The sequence below is a fragment of the Lissotriton helveticus genome, chromosome 7 (assembly GCF_964261635.1).
Source record: "Lissotriton helveticus chromosome 7, aLisHel1.1, whole genome shotgun sequence".
Taxonomy (NCBI): domain Eukaryota; kingdom Metazoa; phylum Chordata; class Amphibia; order Caudata; family Salamandridae; genus Lissotriton; species Lissotriton helveticus.
Genome location: NC_136068.1, coordinates 545,947,668 through 545,965,924, shown reverse-complemented (window position 1 = coordinate 545,965,924; position 18,257 = coordinate 545,947,668).

Sequence of the window (18,257 nt, the reverse complement as noted above, 5' to 3'; positions counted from 1 at the left end):
TGGAGATTTTCTTTCAGAAAGTGGCGGGCTGAAAGTAATAACAGCACAAAAGAGTGTAAGCTGTTCATAGGACATCCTTGGACGTCATGGAAAGTAAGTTAACTTTAAGGAGTTCTGAATTTTGATTTCTTATGTTGTATGGGTTTTTTAAACACAATCATTTTGATTGTGGTTTTTTTTCCCCGCTGTTATATGATGAATACCTTCAAGTCACTGTTTTTAGTGAATTTTGATACATTCTGAGAACAGCAAAAATAAACCATTTAACATGTATAATTAATTCTGTACTGTTTGCATTTATGATGTATATGTAGAACTGTGTAGGAGGCATGGAGAAGGTGAGACTTCTGTAAGTGTCAAAGTTGTTGCATGCAGTGCTGCACTTCTGCGTATTCTTTCATATGCTAGACTACATCTGCACAATGAGATACCTAAGCAAAGGAAACACAAGTGATGTGATTGTGAAATGAGCAAAATAAATTGCACGTATTTCAATTACATCACCTGTGTTTCCTATCATTACGAATCACATTGTGCAGATCAAGTTTAGGTCTGTCCAGGGAAACATAGGAGGTTTGGACTTTGTTGAAGAGTGCAGTGGACATGACTCACTTCATTGGTAGACCTTCACATGTATTATCTCCTCTGTACTCTTCAACAAGTGTAAATCTCATCTGCAACCCTGAGTAGGCCTCACCTCAAACAAACCTCTGGATAGTAGACATCTTATTGGCATCCTGAAGCAATTATTTAAAATTTTAGTGTCTTTCGACACTTTTCTGAAACAACAGCAATGCAAAAGATGCACCATGTTTTAAGATAGGCCTCACTTCATCTGCATCAAGATACTGTTAGTTTAAAATGTATATCTTTAGGACTGTGTAGGGGGCCTGGAGAAGCAGAAGCTTCTGTAAGTGTCAAAGTTGTTGAAAAACTGTTTGTCCTTCAATCTTTTCCCTTGTCTTTTCTAATTTTTAAATACATGTTTTAATATTTTTCAAATGTTTGTTCTCTCTTTCACAGATTGAAAGTATAAAAACAAAAAGTGAGTAATTTAACGACAATTATAAGGTAAATATTTTGTACTCTTTTCGTTACATTTCTATCACATTTAACTACTATTAGTTCCACTGCTTCATTTCTTTAACCCTCAGTTTCCTGCCTTTGCTACTTCCCTCATTCCTTTCTCTATTACCTACTTACTCAACTCCTTCCACTCTTTTTCTCAGTCCCTCTCTTCTCATAGTTCCTCACTCCTGTTCACTCACTCCGTCTCTATTACTCTTAGTGTCTTTGACTGATCACTCTATCACTACTTGTTCATAATGCTTTCTCTGTGTAGTTGAAGCACACTAAGGGGAATATTATGAACACAGCCAATAAAATTATTGCTCTTTTTATTGGCAGAAAACTGGTGCAAAAGTGGTTTTAGCAGCAGTTTTCTGCCACAAAAGCAGCTTTAGCGACACATTTCTGCCAATAAAAGCTGCAAAACTTTTATTGCCTATGTTGATGATATGGCTCTATGTTACTTACATTTCTTTGCTGTTTCAATTAATCTTTTTCTGTTATTTTTTGTTTTCTGTTTTCTATTTTTTCTCTCTGTTATTCCTCATGTTTTAATCTTATTTTGAATATTCACTCACATTCTCCAAGAAACTCTTCTTTGTTAATGTTATACTCTCTTTTTTTTTCTTTCACTTCGTTATCTATTTTGTTTTTCACAATTATACCCTCTTCTGTCTTTTCTTCGGTAAATAGATCTATTAAACAGTATCTCTTCTTTACTCCCTATAGCTGTCTTTCTTTTAACATCACTCTCTGTTTACTTTCCTTATACTTACACTTTTTTTTTTTTAATTGTTTTTGGTTAGCTCCCGGTCCGCGTACCGGGAAGCTAACCCGGGAGCGAACCAAAAGAAATAGAGCTTGCCAGAGTGCTAAACATTCTAGCAATTTTTTTTGAAAGGGAAGGTAGTTCTGAAAAGAACTTTTTTTTAAATATTTTTGTTGTTTTATATTTTTTTTTATTTTTTGAACATTTTTTGGTTTTTTTGTATTTTTTGAACGATTTTATATTTTTTTTGGTTTTTTTGGGGGGGGGGGAACAACAAAAAACAGGCGTTGAAAAGGGCTCAACAGGAGCAAAAAAAATTTACTGGGGGCGGTTAGGGCAATCATGGTGTTCATACGCCAGGTTGAGTGCATTGATGCTCATGTTGCCACAAGCTAATAATGCACGACAGTGCATACATAAGTGAATCATGTGCCCAAAATTTTCTTGAATATTTGGCACAGTTTCCCGTGCCTCTTCTGGTGTTAGAGAAATCGGTATTGTTGGTCTGGCCACAGGAGTTGGTCTTGGATTGTCCTGCATATCCCTTATTTCCGCCCGGCTGTAATTTAGTGGATGCTTCCTTGTCATGTGCCTGTGCATTGTGTGATTTCCATAGCTATATTTTTTGTCCGTCCCTCTGGACAATTGTTCTTTGCATATGAGGCAGGTGACATACCTCGCATTGACTTTTTTTTGGCCAGGAGGGATCGAATAAAACTGCCAGATGAAACTGGCTTTCTTTCTGGAAACCCGGGGCACCTCTTCTAAGAACTGTGGTTCTTCTCCCTCCTCATCCATTTCTTCATCTTCCTCCTCAGTGTTGGTAATGACCTGGGGAGGTGGTCCTCTCTTCCCATGAGGAGGTGGAGGTGGTGGTGGGGGTGCACCAGCTGAAGCAACCAATGAAGCCATTTTCCAACAAGCAAAATAGGTCTTCCTCTCACAATGATGAAAGTCAGAGTGAGGAAAGAAGGAGGGGTTTTCATCATTTGGGAAAAACAATACTTCTCAACCAATGAAAAGTGTTATTTTTAGGTCACCTGACCTAGCCTTCCATCATTATGAAACCAAAAGTGAAATGAACCAATGAAAAGTTTTATTAACAAGTCACATGACCTCTCACGCTCATGTTACGCGCTGCGGAACGCTCCCCGGTTAGCTTCGGGGTCGCTCCGCTTCGCGCCTCGGTCCGCGCCCCGGGACACTTCCGGGTGCGCTAACGCGATACGTCACAAGACGCATTTCGCGGCAACGCGATACGTCGCGCTTTCGCGACGCGCCGCGGATCGCTTCCGGGGAGCTGCGTTTCGCGTCTCGGTCCGCGCCCCGGGGCACTTCCGGGTGCGCTAACGCAGTACGTCATAAGACGCATTACGCGTCAACGCGATACCGTCACTATGTTGATTTCTTACCGGTTCGCGGACCGGGTCGCGGCATCAATTTGAACTAACGGAAAGCTTCCCAATTCGCGGACCGGGAGCGAAACAAAAAAAATATTTAAAAAAAATTATTAATAAACATATAAAATATATTTTTGTATTTAAAGAAGAATACATTTTACAGCTATAGATATTAGCTTTTAAAAAACCAATGAAATTCACTGAAAAAACCATAGGTTATAGACCATATATAGTTAGGAATTTGCATTTACAAAACCTTGAAAATTCACTGAAAAAACCATAGGTTATACACCATATATAGTTAGGAATTAGCATTTAAAAACCTTATTTTACTCACACAAAACCATTGAAATTCCATATATAGTTAGTTGTACTAACTATATATCACGCACCCGCAATCCACTGCTGATCATGTCACATATTACATCATTCATGACATGGTCAGTGACATCACTGATGACATCACTGATGACATCTCAAATGACATCACTGATGACATCACTGATGACATCTCAAATGACATCACTGATGACATCACTGATAAAATCTCATTTGACATTACTGATCACATCACTGATGACATCATTCATGTGATAATACGATGAACCTCTTCAGACTCTAATATAACCTTAGATACACTCAGTGTAAACAGACACTCACAGACTGTCACTCATCCATGGAGTTACTTACACACCTAGTCAGTCATGCAAAGAATCAATCACAGCTCCATTTTCACAACTATACAGTTATACACACCTTACTTATTCAAACATATACTAAAACATATTTACTCACTTATACAATCCTGGATACAAGAGCACAATGATCCATACAGCCACTCACACATTCACTGGCTCTTATGCACAGTTATTTATATATGTCAACTCTCACATGTACTGTATTTTACATATGTACTTACTTTGACATGTAGCACTGAGATATCTATTCACTCACCAATACAGTCATGCACACAGTCAACCACCCATACAGCTGTTTCCACATGCACTTTTGAACCCATACATCTATGCACAGAGTCATACACCTCCCAGCCACCCACACACACTCTCAGTCTCCCATACAAATGCTTGGGCAACCAATCAATAACCCATATAGTTACTCATATAGCTACTGATCAACACATGCAGCAGTTTACAGAACAACAGACATAATGATGCACAAATTAAGACAGTTTAGTCACTAACCCATGCACTCAGTGAGACACATTTAACCACTCACTCATACAGTCAGTCATGCACCTACTAAATCCTTCATCCAGACACTTATACATCCACTCATTCTTAAATATGTAAGACATATTTTAACTTTACAGAAAAATACAGTCACTGGATGTTGTCATCAGTGATGTCATCAGTGATGTCATTTGAGATGTCATCAGTGATGTCATCAGTGATGTCACTGACCATGTCATGAATGATGTAATATGTGACATGATCAGCAGTGGATTGCGGGTGCGTGATATATAGTTAGTACAACTAACTATATATGGAATTTCAATGGTTTTGTGTGAGTAAAATAAGGTTTTTAAATGCTAATTCCTAACTATATATGGTGTATAACCTATGGTTTTTTCAGTGAATATATATATATATATATATATATTACCTACTGGCGGTCGCCAGTAGGTATATATAGTTAGGATTTTTTCCCTATGGGATTTTTGAAAATTCTATGTCTAATAACTTTGGCGTTTGTGGACGGAATTGGCTGAAATCTTCAGGAAAATGGCACATTTTGTTTCTGAGCAGCCCCTGAAAATTTTGGGGGGGTTCGTCAAGGGGGGGTCGAGAAAAAAGGGGGGTCCCAAAACGTGTTTTTAACATTGAGTTTTCCATAGGGCGGTTGGCCTCACTTTTAGCCCGAACGGCTGAATGGATTTGCACGAAACTTGGCAAAATTGTAGGGACTGGTAGCCCGATGTGCCTTTTGTAGGTCTCAATATATGTGCTCCAGTGGATTTTGAGAAATTAACGTTTAAAAAAAGATATATATCTGTAACAGCGGACTGGGCAGCGGCCCAGGACGCGTACTTGTCGCGCAACGGAGCTTTGTGAAGCGAAGCTGATTGGTTCTCCGGCGTCTGTCAACATTCCAAACAGTCCGTAGCGGCCGCCATCTTGTCTCTCGGTAGGATCGAGAGACAAGAGGAGGTCAAAACAAAGGGGGAAATAACTATAAGGGGGCATAGTAGATCCTCGCTGACCCCCTAGGTTTGATGTGGAGGTTTTAAAAGGGCCCCGCGGGGCACAAAAAAAATAATAATAATAATAATCGAACGGCTGAATGGATTTGCACGAAACTTGGCAAAATATTAGGGACTGGTAGCCCGATGTGCCTTTGCTAGGTCTCAATATATGTGCTCCAGTGGATTTTAAGAAATTAACGTTCAAAAAAAGATATATATCTGTAACAGCGCTCCGCTTCGCGTAACGGAGGTTTGCGAAGCTGATTGGTCATTCTGTCACTGGGCTATAGTTGGGCTACATCTGGCTGATATTTGGGCTACATTTGTTTTTTTGTGTGTCTGGCGGCCATCTTTGGGCTACATTGGGCTACATTTGGGCTCCAACATATATATAGGCCAATGTAGCCCAATATATATTTTTCAAAGTTAATTTTCGTAAAAACCACTGGAGCATATATCTTGAGACATAGCAAAGGCACATCGGGCTACCAGTCCCTACAATTTTGCCAAGTTTCGTGGAAATCCATTCAGCCGTTCGAGCTAAAAGTGAGTCCAACCGCCCTATGGAAATGAAGGAAATGAATGGGTAATTTGTAATTAGCAAATAGCTCATCGCAAACTAGGAATGGTAAAGAATCGCTATTTATTCCTTAAAGTTCGCTATTTAGGAAATGCAAAAAACTTTGATGATACATATGGCGGTTCATCTCTAACAAGATAAGAAGCATAGGGATACATTTATGATGACTGGCGCATCACCAGGGATGTGTTAGTCATTCTGTGCCGCTGTTCCGTCACCTATGGTGTGCTGCATTTACAATGCGGCGCATCATGGGGCAAAAACAGCACAGATGCGTGATGTATCTGTGCCGTAAAGGTGGCGCATTGCTGGAGTTGTATCGCAAGTGTGATGAAGCTCCAGCAAGGGTCGGGGGTGCCCCTGTCGCAGGGTTTCTGTTCTCACACAGAACTGTGGACAGAGGATTGGAACCTCGGCGAATTAGGGTGTCCCAAAACTCACGTTAGTAATCAAAAACTCCTTAGCAAGCTAGGTACAGTGTCACATTGGATATAACAAACTCTCAATGTTTAGACAATCCAGAATATGAACTTATAGTACCTCAGGATACGTGGAACTCATGAACAGTCGGTCGTTATATATTTCTTAGAAACCAGAACATGGAGTTAAGAAGAACACATGTGTATTTGAAATGTTTATTTACTAATGCCGTCTTCACAGGCGTAGTATCTTAGATAATACAAGTACACATATTATCAGTAGCAAAATTACCAGCATAGTTACTAGTACATAAAAAGCGAATGGTGATAGTATGTTAACATGCTGTAAATGAATAAGAGTTAGCAACACTTATAAGCAGCCGCGGGCCGTGGAGGGAGTTACGGTGGGGCAGGGAGGCGGGGAGGGGGAGGGGCAAGGTAGAGAGGGCTCCACCCTGCTTCTCCCCCTCCCCGCCTCCCTGCCTCACCGTAACTCCCTCCACGGCCCGCGGCTGCTTATATCTCACCCTCCCTAATACACATATTATATTATTTGCTAAGAAGGTCTCTTTGTGTTGGTTTAGGGCGTGCCCATACTTTAGTGTCTTAGATTTAAAGGAATCACATCAGCATACACCAGCTCTCTCTTCATGTGAGCCGCATCAACTGTTGTGTATGTGTGTTCGGCAAAGCAATATAAAACCCGCCTCATGCCCAGAATTGGCAGAAGTTGCACTTATGTTATGAGTATGAAGTCGTGGAGATCAGACCTCATAACAATTCTGTATCGTGTTGTTCTTGAAACTTTAGCAGTCGCTGTACAGATATAGTTTAACAAGCAAAGCAGATAGTAGAGCAATAACATATTATTCTCATGTAAACCACGATGAACTACTAGGTGGAAAGCTAAAGCAACAACTAAGTGTCGTGTGCAGAAGTTGCAAAAAAGGAAAAATGGCGTTTAAACCGGTAATGAGCCCATGCTAACTTAACACGGTGTAAAGATATCCAGGACCTAGATGACACCTCCCCATGATCCGGAAACGAACTGAATAAGATAATAGAAGTGCCATCTCATGAGAGCAGATTGCAAGTTTATATGTGGACGGTCCGCAAGGTAAAGCATTAAAAACTAGGAAAATTTAATGCTAAAGAAAAATAAAACAGCCAAGTACTTTATCGAGTCTTAAGCCAATAGGCAAGGTAAATAATAAAAACTTGACAAATAAGTCAATGAATTGTCAATGAAATGCTAGTACTCAGCATATCAAACATGAAAAAGGTCTATGACATAACTGTGTATGCAAAATAAGCTGCAACAGCCTCCAATAGGAAGTCACCGTCTTCATCCGAAAACAGTTCAGCCATCCAATTTAAAAGCGGAAAAGAACATACGTGCTCTCCCAGCACCGGATCCTCTATCACCATCAGAGGACAGCTCGGTGGGTTTTCAAGAAAGCTCTGTTCCAAGAAAGACTGTGCTGCCGCCAGTAAATTCCAGGGACCAAGTAGTCCATGCATCAATGCCACAGCCATAATCCTTTCGCCAGGACAAACCAACTCGTGAGTAATGATAGGAGTCATCAGCTGATTAAAGTCGACGTCAGGAGAAACCGGTCCGCAGAGACACAAATCAATGGCCCAATCGAAATCACAGGTCAGGCAGTGAAATACAGGCTGGACACAGGTGAAGTAGGAGAATCGAAAAGATAATCCATATGCCGTGCTTAATATCGCCAACGGCATTGTGCCATAATATTCTAGCATGCGATTGCGGAACAGTGTCAGCAGCTGCAGGGTGGGAGGTTGCATAGGAGGGACATCCATATTTAAAAATGTAAAAAAGCACAAGAGCGTCCGCTGGTAATGCAAGTAAAAATGCCAATCCACGAACCAGAGTGGAGAAAATAGAATGAAAGGAAGCAGGGATGAGTCCAAAGATTTTCTCAAATGAAGTCACGAGACCACTGGTAACAACTTTAAAAAAGTGCGCCAGGGACTTTGCGGAGGATGCGTTAAAGATAGTCGGAACCATCTTGCTGAATTTGAAAGGCAAATCTGAATTGAAAAGTGTGTGCACCTCTGTACGGGTGTTCGCTATGTGAAGCACGAAAGTTTCACGGGCCGAACTCAAGGCCACCTCTCTCTGAGACAAAAGAGCTCTTATTCTTGCCATGCCGTTGAAATCTGTCCCAAGGTTGGTATTTGTGGCCAGATTGAAAACTCCCTATGTTCATGTGTGGGAGGAAATAGAACATTTCTGCAGCAAATAACCCGTTCACTTACTGTTACGATAAAAGGAATACTTTTAATTAACTCAGAACAATCTTCATTATTGAGCATCAAATAACTACCATTTTCCAACAACTTGAACGTGGGGATGATAGCAGGAACTGGCGTGCCTTGCAACACGCAAGCCATATTTGGTCGGTGTTTGTTGCATGAACCGTGTAACTGTATGTGCCTACACATTAGTGAATGATCTGGCGTCTCAGTGCATTCCTCTCCATTCAGATAAACTTCTTGATCATCTTTGAAACATCTGTATGTGTATGGAAGCGACCAGACCTCATGAAGAAAAGCACTACCTAAAGGTTCATAACGACCTATTGGTATATATTTCATACAATTTGAAAACTTATATAAAGCAAAAGGCAGCGTTATTAAACCGTGGATAAGGCACGTTGCCAAAAAACCCGCAATCCTCTGCTGATGATGTCACTGAGCATGTCATGAATGATGTAATATGTGACATCATCAGCAGTGGATTACGGGTAATAGTATCTCTAGTTTACTCCCCTATAGCTGTCTTTTAACATAAGTGTCTGTTTCCTTCCCTTATACTTACTGTTTTTGGTTCGCTTCCGGTTCGCGTACCGGGGAGCGAACTGGGAAGCGAACTAAGAGAAATAGAGGTTGGCACAGTTCCAAATATTGTACCAATTTTTTAATAACGGGGAGGTAGTTCTGAAAAGAACTTTTTTTTTTATTTTTCAGAACATTTTTTTACTTTTTTTGAATTTTTCTGAACAGTTTTATATTTTTTTGGGTTTTTCTTGGAGGGGGCAATGAAAACGATTCATTGTAAAGGGCTCAACAGGAGCAACAAAACAAAAAAAAGAAGTATTTATTATTTTGGGCGTTTCGTACAAACTTGCATATGATAGTCAATAGCTCTGTTGATCAGAGTGATGCTTTTTTCTCCGTAGGAAATGAATCCATCGCAAAATACGCAGATGTGTTTTACATCACCAAATCTCATTTGTATATTTGGCACCATCTCCCTGCCCTCTGGTCCCGTTACTTCCGGTACAACAGATCTTCTGGCCATAATAGGGAGATTATCTAGGTCGTTCCGAAACTGTGCAGCACTGTAGTTGTTAGGATGCCACCTAGTCATATGGCGATGCATTGTGTAGTTTCCGAAACTGTATTTTTTGTCGGTCCCTCTGGACAGTCTATCTTGACATATAAGGCAAGTTACGTATCTTGCATTTACTTTTTTCTGACCTTTGGGAATTTTAAAAAATTGCCAAATGAAGTTTTCTTTCCGGTGAGACGTCCTGGGCTGCTCAGGCAAAAACTGCCTCTCTTCGTGCTCGTCCTCCTGTTCCTCTTCTTCCTCTCCTTGTTGAATTATAACTTGAGCAGGTGGTCCACTCTTCCTTGGATGTGGTGGAGGTGGTGGGGAAGCACCAGCTGAAGCTACTAAAGAAGCCATTGCTCAGTGATCACAAAGGGTCTTTCTCTCACAATGATGAAAGTCAGAGTGAGGAAAGAAGGAGGGATTTTCATCATTTGGGAAAAACAAGAGTTCTCAACCAATCAAAAGTGTTCATTTTAGATTATATGACCTAGTCTTACATCATTAGGAAACCAAAAGTGAAATGAACCAATGAAAAGTGTTATTACCAAGTCACATGACTTGCTGTGTTTACGTTAAGCGCTTTGCAGGGCCTCCCGGTTTGCTTCCAGAAACCTGCGCTTTGCGACTCGCTTCGCGTACCAGTTCGCTAACGTTGTACGTCATATGACGTATCACGCGACAACGTGAAACGTCATGCGGACGGGAGGCGTCACGATGTTGTTTTCTAACGCGGCACTTGCGGTAAAGAAACGTTTACCGGCTCGCGGTCTATTTCGCGGCATCAAGGTCAGCTAACGGGAAGCTTCCCGATTCGCGAAGCGGGAACGAAGAAAAAAAAATATTTAAAAAAAAAATTATTCATAAACATATAAAATATATTTTTGGATTTAAAGAAGAATACATTTTACAGCTACAGATATTAGCTGTTAAAAAACCAATGAAATTCACAGAAAAAAACATAGGTTATAGACCATATATAGTTAGGAATTAGCATTTACAAAACCTTGAAAATTCACTGAAAAAACCATAGGTTATAGACCATATATAGTTAGGAATTAGCATTTAGAAAACCTTATTTTACTCACACAAAACCATTGAAATTCCATATATAGTTAGTTGCACTAACTATATATCGCGCACCCGCAATCCACTGCTGATGATGTCACATATTACATCATTCATGACATGGTCAGTGACATCACTGATGACATCACTGATGACATCTCAAATGACATCACTGATGACATCACTGATGACATCTCAAATGACATCACTGATGACATCATGACACACCAATACCAGTTACTACATAAGCACTCACTGATTCCTACGTCTACACACACATTCACTCATTCACCCATACAATCACTCATACATACAGTCACTTATTATTACAACACTATCATATGCACTCATACACCTATGCAGACAGTCACACACTGCCACTCATCCATGGAGTTACTCACACACCAAGCCAGTCCTGTAAAGAATCAATCACACTTCCATTTCTTCATCTATACAGTTAAACACAGAACACCATACTTCAGTGACATCACTGATGACATCACTAATGACATCTGAAATGACATCACTGATGACATCTCAAATGACATCACTGATGACATCATGACACACCAATACCAGTTACTACATACACACTCACTGATTCGTACGTCTACACACACATTCACTCATTCACCCATACAATTACTCATACATACAGTCACTTATTATTAGAACACTATCATATGCACTCATACACCTAGTCAGTCCTGTGAAGAATCAATCACACTTCGATTTCCTCATCTATAGTTAAACACAGAACACCATACTTTTCACACATATACTAACACATACTTACTCTCTTATACAATCACTGATACAAGTACACATTGATATGCACAGAGTCACACACCTCCCAGCCAGCCACACACACACTCAGTCTTCCATACATCCAGTCATTCTTCAATATGTAAAACGTATTTAAACTTTACAAAAACACACAGACACTAGATGATGTCATCAGTGATGTCATTTGAGATGTCATCAGTGATGTCATCAGTGATGTCACTGACCATGTCATGAATGATGTAATATGTGACATCATCAGCAGTGGATTGCGGGTGCGCGATATATAGTTAGTGCAACTAACTATATATGGAATTTCAATGGTTTTGTGTGAGTAAAATAAGGTTTTCTAAATGCTAATTCCTAACTATATATGGTCTATAACCTATGGTTTTTTCAGTGAATATATATATATATATATATATTGAAAAGCAAATGTCCCAAGATAAGAGGAGCAACAATAGCTGGTGCCGGCGGCAAGGTTCAGGACACCCTCGCGATAATTACTATTCAGCAATAACTTCTCTCACAGGAGAAAGATGCCGCACACTACTTCGTTAGTTGAAATTAGTTAGTTTATTTTCTGTAGGTATCCCCACCTACGCGTTTCGGACATGAAGCTGTCCCTGATCACGGTAACAAAAAACCAAAATGGATAAACTTGTATAGTTATGGCTGTGGATATGTGTTTAAATGCACATATGTATGTGTGTGAATATATGTGTATATATATATATTCACTGAAAAAACCATAGGTTATAGACCATATATAGTTAGGAATTAGCATTTAAAAAACCTTATTTTACTCACACAAAACCATTGAAATTCCATATATAGTTAGTTGCACTAACTATATATCGCGCACCCGCAATCCACTGCTGATCATGTCACATATTACATCATTCATGACATGGTCAGTGACATCACTGATGACATCACTGATGACATCTCAAATGACATCACTGATGACATCACTGATGACAACATCCAGTGACTGTACTTTTCTGTAAAGTTAAAATATGTCTTGAGTGGATGTATAAGTGTCTGGATGAAGGATTTAGTAGGTGCATGACTGACTGTATGAGTGAGTGATTAAATGTGTCTCACTGAATGCATGGGTTAGTGACTAAACTGTCTTAATTTGTGCATCATTATGTCTGTTGTTCTGTAAACTGCTGCATGTGTTGATCATTAGCTATACGAGAGGCTATATGTGTTATTAATTGGTTGCCCAAGTATTTCTATGGGAGATTGAGTTTGTGTGGGGGTGGCTGGAAGGTGTGTGACTCTATGCATAGATGTGTGAGCAGTTTATTCACTAGGTGTATGAGTTCAAGAGTGCATGTGGAAACAGCTACATGGGCAGTTGACTGTGTGCATGAGTGTATTGATGAGTGAATGGATATCTCAATGCTACATGTCATAGTAAGTACATATGTAAAACACAGTACATGTGAGAGTTGGCATATATAAATAACTGTGCATGAGAGCCACTGAATGAGTGAGTGGTTGTATCGATCATTGTGAACTTGTATCAGGGATTGTATAAGAGAGTAAATATGTGTTAGTATATGTTTCAATAAGTAAGGTGTGTTTAACTGTATAGTTGAAGAAATGGAGGTGAGATTGTTTCTTTGCATGACTGACTGGGTGTGTGAGTAACTCCATGGATAAGTGGCAGTGTGTGAGTGTCTGTTTACACTGAGTGTATCTAAGGTTATATTAGAGTCTGAAGAGGTTTATCGTATTAGCACAAGAATGATGTCAAATGAGATGTCATCAGTGATGTCATTTGAGATGTCATCAGTGATGTCATCAGTGATGTCACTGACCATGTCATGAATGATGTAATATGTGACATGATCAGCAGTGGATTGCGGGTGCGCGATATATAGTTAGTGCAACTAACTATATATGGAATTTCAATGGTTTTGTGTGAGTAAAATAAGGTTTTTTAAATGCTAATTCCTAACTATATATGGTCTATAACCTATGGTTTTTTCAGTGAATTTTCAAGGTTTTGTAAATGCTAATTCCTAACTATATATGGTCTATAACCTATGGTTTTTTCAGTGAATTTCAATGGTTTTTTAATAGCAAATATCATAAGCTGTCGAATGTCAAGTACGTGGTAAGTAAAAACATTTTTGTGTTTATGCACACTGATCTGCTTTGAATGCTGCCCCCCACCCCTCATTTCTATTAGGAGTACTCTCTCTTTGCAGATAGTGAAGGGTAGTTAACGCAGCCCTTTGCCCCCTTTGTAATACGTCGTGCCTGCTTCTCTCTCCATTTGATTGATTGTTCTCTTTGGTTCATTCTCTATTTACAAACAAGCACAGAGTCGCAATACTCTGTTTAGTCTTTGCAGATAGCGAAAAATCGTGTAAAAAAACAAAAGGAATCGAGCAAAATCAGTAGGCCACTAATGGGATCTCTTTTTGACCTCGCTAAAATAGAAACATTAGGAACAACCTGTTGAAAATAGCAATGCGTATGTACATAAGCGGCGTTCATTTGTGTTCACAGTACCCCTTGTTGATTTTTTCAATCGAGCATTGAATTGTTCGAAGTTAATTCTCTTAAGGATCTTCTCTACCTGCAAACGAGGAAGAATAGGAATATTCTCTCTCCCTTTGCAGATAGTGAAGGGTAGGTAACGCAAGCCTTTAACACGTCGTACCTATTTCATTCCTCATTGATTGATTGATTGTCCGAACATTGACTGTTTGGGAATTAGTTCTTTTTGGAGGTATTCCCTGTTTGCAAATAAACGTAGGAAAATCTTTGCAAGTAGTGAAAGGGTACGTAATGCGGACCTTTCTCCCCCGTTGTAATCTGTCATGCCTATCTACTCCCCACTGATTGATGCACCTTTTTCACCCGGACCATTTACTAGAGATACGTCATCTGGCCCGACCAGAGAGCACCCCTAGTGAAAAGGACATATGCAATAATAACGAAGTGATCACTGTATCCTGTTAACAGAAACTTTACCATGAAACAACCTGGAAAGAAAAAAATAGGAAAACGAAAATCAGTAGGCCACTGATGAACATGAACTTTTATTAAACAACAAACAAAGAAACGATAACATAACGTAATGATAAAACCTATTAATGTCCTAGAAACAAGAAAACGTTAAAGTATGCCAGTGGTGAGAGACCAGAAAAACAGTCCGAGAAACCAAATCCGAGAAACCAAATCACCCCTCGCTGTCCCAACTCATGCACTCTGAAAGTTCAAAGTTTTGAGGAGTGCTTGTAACATTGTCTGAAGCCTATTTGCAATTGCTTCATCTTCACTATTCTTAAAGTAAGTGGGGGCTGTTGTGATGCGGTGCCACCCTGAACCGCTTGACGGAGGCCCCCGAGGGACGGTGTCATGTCGCGGACTCGGAGGGGGCGCTTGGCTCCGGCCCCCTCCCCAAGTCGTGTTGCCCTGGTGTGGCCTGAGATCGCCCCCGACATAGGTGGCCGGCTCCCGGGGTCAAGCGGAACTTTTTTCCTTTTGGTGACTCTTCCATTCTTCACCTTGTCCCACAATCCGTTTCACCTAAAGACACGCTGTAGTGGGGCACCCCTTTTCCGTTTCATTTGCCATTCAGCCCGCTTTTGCTACACTGTGCCTCTTCCGCTATTCAGCTGTTTACCGCCCGCTCTTTCGACTACAGCGTCTCGCTCACCATGTACTTGAGTTGCTCCCGCTCTTGCGGTGCAGCGATAGGCGGCTGCCACAGGACTCTCAAAATGGCGGCCATCTCTTCAGATTTGGGCGTGGTCCACTAAATGGGCCTGCGACACCTTGGAACTCGGACGCTTGTCTGCTAGAGCTTGGGCTCCATTCTCGAAAGCGTCCCCTCATCCTTGAAGATTCTACAAAAGTCTTGGGGGCCCCCGACTCCCGCAGGCTTCTGGTGGGGAGCGCCTAGCATGATTGCTCGTGGAATGGCCACGACGGAGCTACGAAATGGTGGTGCTCTCATGCTAACGCCAGCTTCAGTCTGAAACATCCAGAAACACTGTAGACTACCAATTCGATCAGTTCCGGTAGCGCTCCAACGTGACCCGGTAGAGAAGAACTTGCCCTCCCCTCTTTGACTGATGGTTCTTGTTGCCTGTCCCTTCTGTTGTCATTTAACAGAACTATTTAGCCTGCTGAAAGGGGTTGTGTGCCGTCCGCTGGTTGGTGGAGACATTTTGACTATATTCTGGACCTGCGTTGTCGCGTAATGCGTCATATGACGCGCCGCGTTAGAAAGTTTAATAAATTATGAAACACAATAAACAATCCTTAAAAAATAAAAAAAAATAAAAAATAATCAACAAAAGCAACAGCTAGGTAATACACATATAATTTTATCTCCGTGAAGCGGAGCGCTGTTACAGATATATATCTTGTTTCTGAACGTTAATTTCTCAAAATGCACCGAAGCACATATATTGAGACCTAGCAAAGGCACATCGGGCTACCAGTCCCTACAATTTTTCCAAGTTTCGTGCAAATCCATTCAGCTGTTCGATCCTACCGAGAGACAAGATGGCGGCCGCTACGGACTGTTTGGAATGTTTACAGACACCGGAGAGCCAATCAGCTTCGCTTCGCAAAGCTCCGTAACGCGAAAAGTACGCGAAGCGGTGCGCTGTTACAGATATATACCTTTTTTTGAACGTTAATTTCTCAAAATCCACTGGAGCACATATATTGAGATCTAGCAAAGGCACATCGGGCTACCAGTCCCTACAATTTTGCCAAGTTTCGTGCAAATCCATTCAGCTGTTCGATTATTATTATTTTTATTTTTTTTTGCCCCGCGGGGCCCTTTTAAAACCTCCACATCAAACCTAGGGGGTGAGCGACAATGTACTATGCCCCCTTATGGTCATTTGCCCCTTCGCTTTGGCCTCCTCTTGTCTCTCGATCCTACCGAGAGACAAGATGGCGGCCGCTACGGACTGTTTGGAATGTTGACAGACGCCGGAGAACCAATCAGCTTCGCTTCACAAAGCTCCGTTGCGCGAAAAGTCCGCGAACCAGAGCGCTAACCGGTCCGCTGTTACAGATATATATCTTTTTTTAAACGTTAATTTCTCAAAATCCACTGGAGCACATATATTGAGACCTACAAAAGGCACATCGGGCTACCAGTCCCTACAATTTTGCCAAGTTTCGTGCAAATCCATTCAGCCGTTCGGGCTAAAAGTGAGGCCAACCGCCCTATGGAAATTAACATGGGAAAAACGCGTTTTGGGACCCCCCTTTTTTCTCGGCCCCCCCTTGACGAACCCCCCCAAAATTTTCAGGGGCTGCTCAGAAACAAAATGTGCCATTTTCCTGAAAATTTCAGCCAATTCCGTCCACAAACGCCAAAGTTATTAGACATAGAATTTTCAAAAAACCCATAGAGAAAAAATCCTAACTATATATACCTACTGGCGACCGCCAGTAGGTAATATATATATATATATATATATTCATTGAAAAAACCATAGGTTATAGACCATATATAGTTAGGAATTTGCATTTACAAAACCTTGAAAATTCACTGAAAAAACCATAGGTTATACACCATATATAGTTAGGAATTAGCATTTATAAAACCTTATTTTACTCACACAAAACCAATGAAATTCCATATATAGTTAGTGGTACTAACTATATATCACGCACCCGCAATCCACTGCTGATCATGTCACATATGACATCATTCATGACATGGTCAGTGACATCACTGATGACATCACTGATGACATCTCAAATGACATCACTGATGACATCACTGATGACATCTCAAATGACATCACTGATGACATCACTGATGACAACATCCAGTGACTGTATTTTTCTGTAAAGTTAAAATATGTCTTACATATTTAAGAATGAGTGGATGTATAAGTGTCTGGATGAAGGATTTAGTAGGTACATGACTGACTGTATGAGTGAGTGGTTAAATTTGTCTCACTGAGTGCATGGGTTAGTGACTAAACTGTCTTAATTTGTGCATCATTATGTCTGTTGTTCTGTAAACTGCTGCATGTGTTGATCATTAGCTATATGAGTAACTATATGGGTTATTGATTGGTTGCCCAAGCATTTGTATGGGAGACTGAGAGTGTGTGTGGGTGGCTGGGAGGTGTATGACTCTGTGCATAGATGTATGGGTTCAAAAGTGCATGTGGAAACAGCTGTATGGGCGGTTGACTGTGTGCATGACTGTATTGGTGAGTGAATACATATCTCAGTGCTACATGTCAAAGTAAGTACATATGTAAAATACAGTACATGTGAGAGTTGACATATATAAATAACTGTGCATAAGAGCCAGTGAATGTGTGAGTGGCTGTATGGATCATTGTGCTCTTGTATCTAGGATTGTATAAGTGAGTAAATATGTTTTAGTATATGTTTGAATAAATAAGGTGTGTATAACTGTATAGTTGTGAAAATGGAGCTGTGATTGATTCTTTGCATGACTGACTAGGTGTGTAAGTAACTCCATGGATGAGTGACAGTCTGTGAGTGTCTGTTTACACTGAGTGTATCTAAGGTTATATTAGAGTCTGAAGAGGTTCATCGTATTATCACATGAATGATGTCATCAGT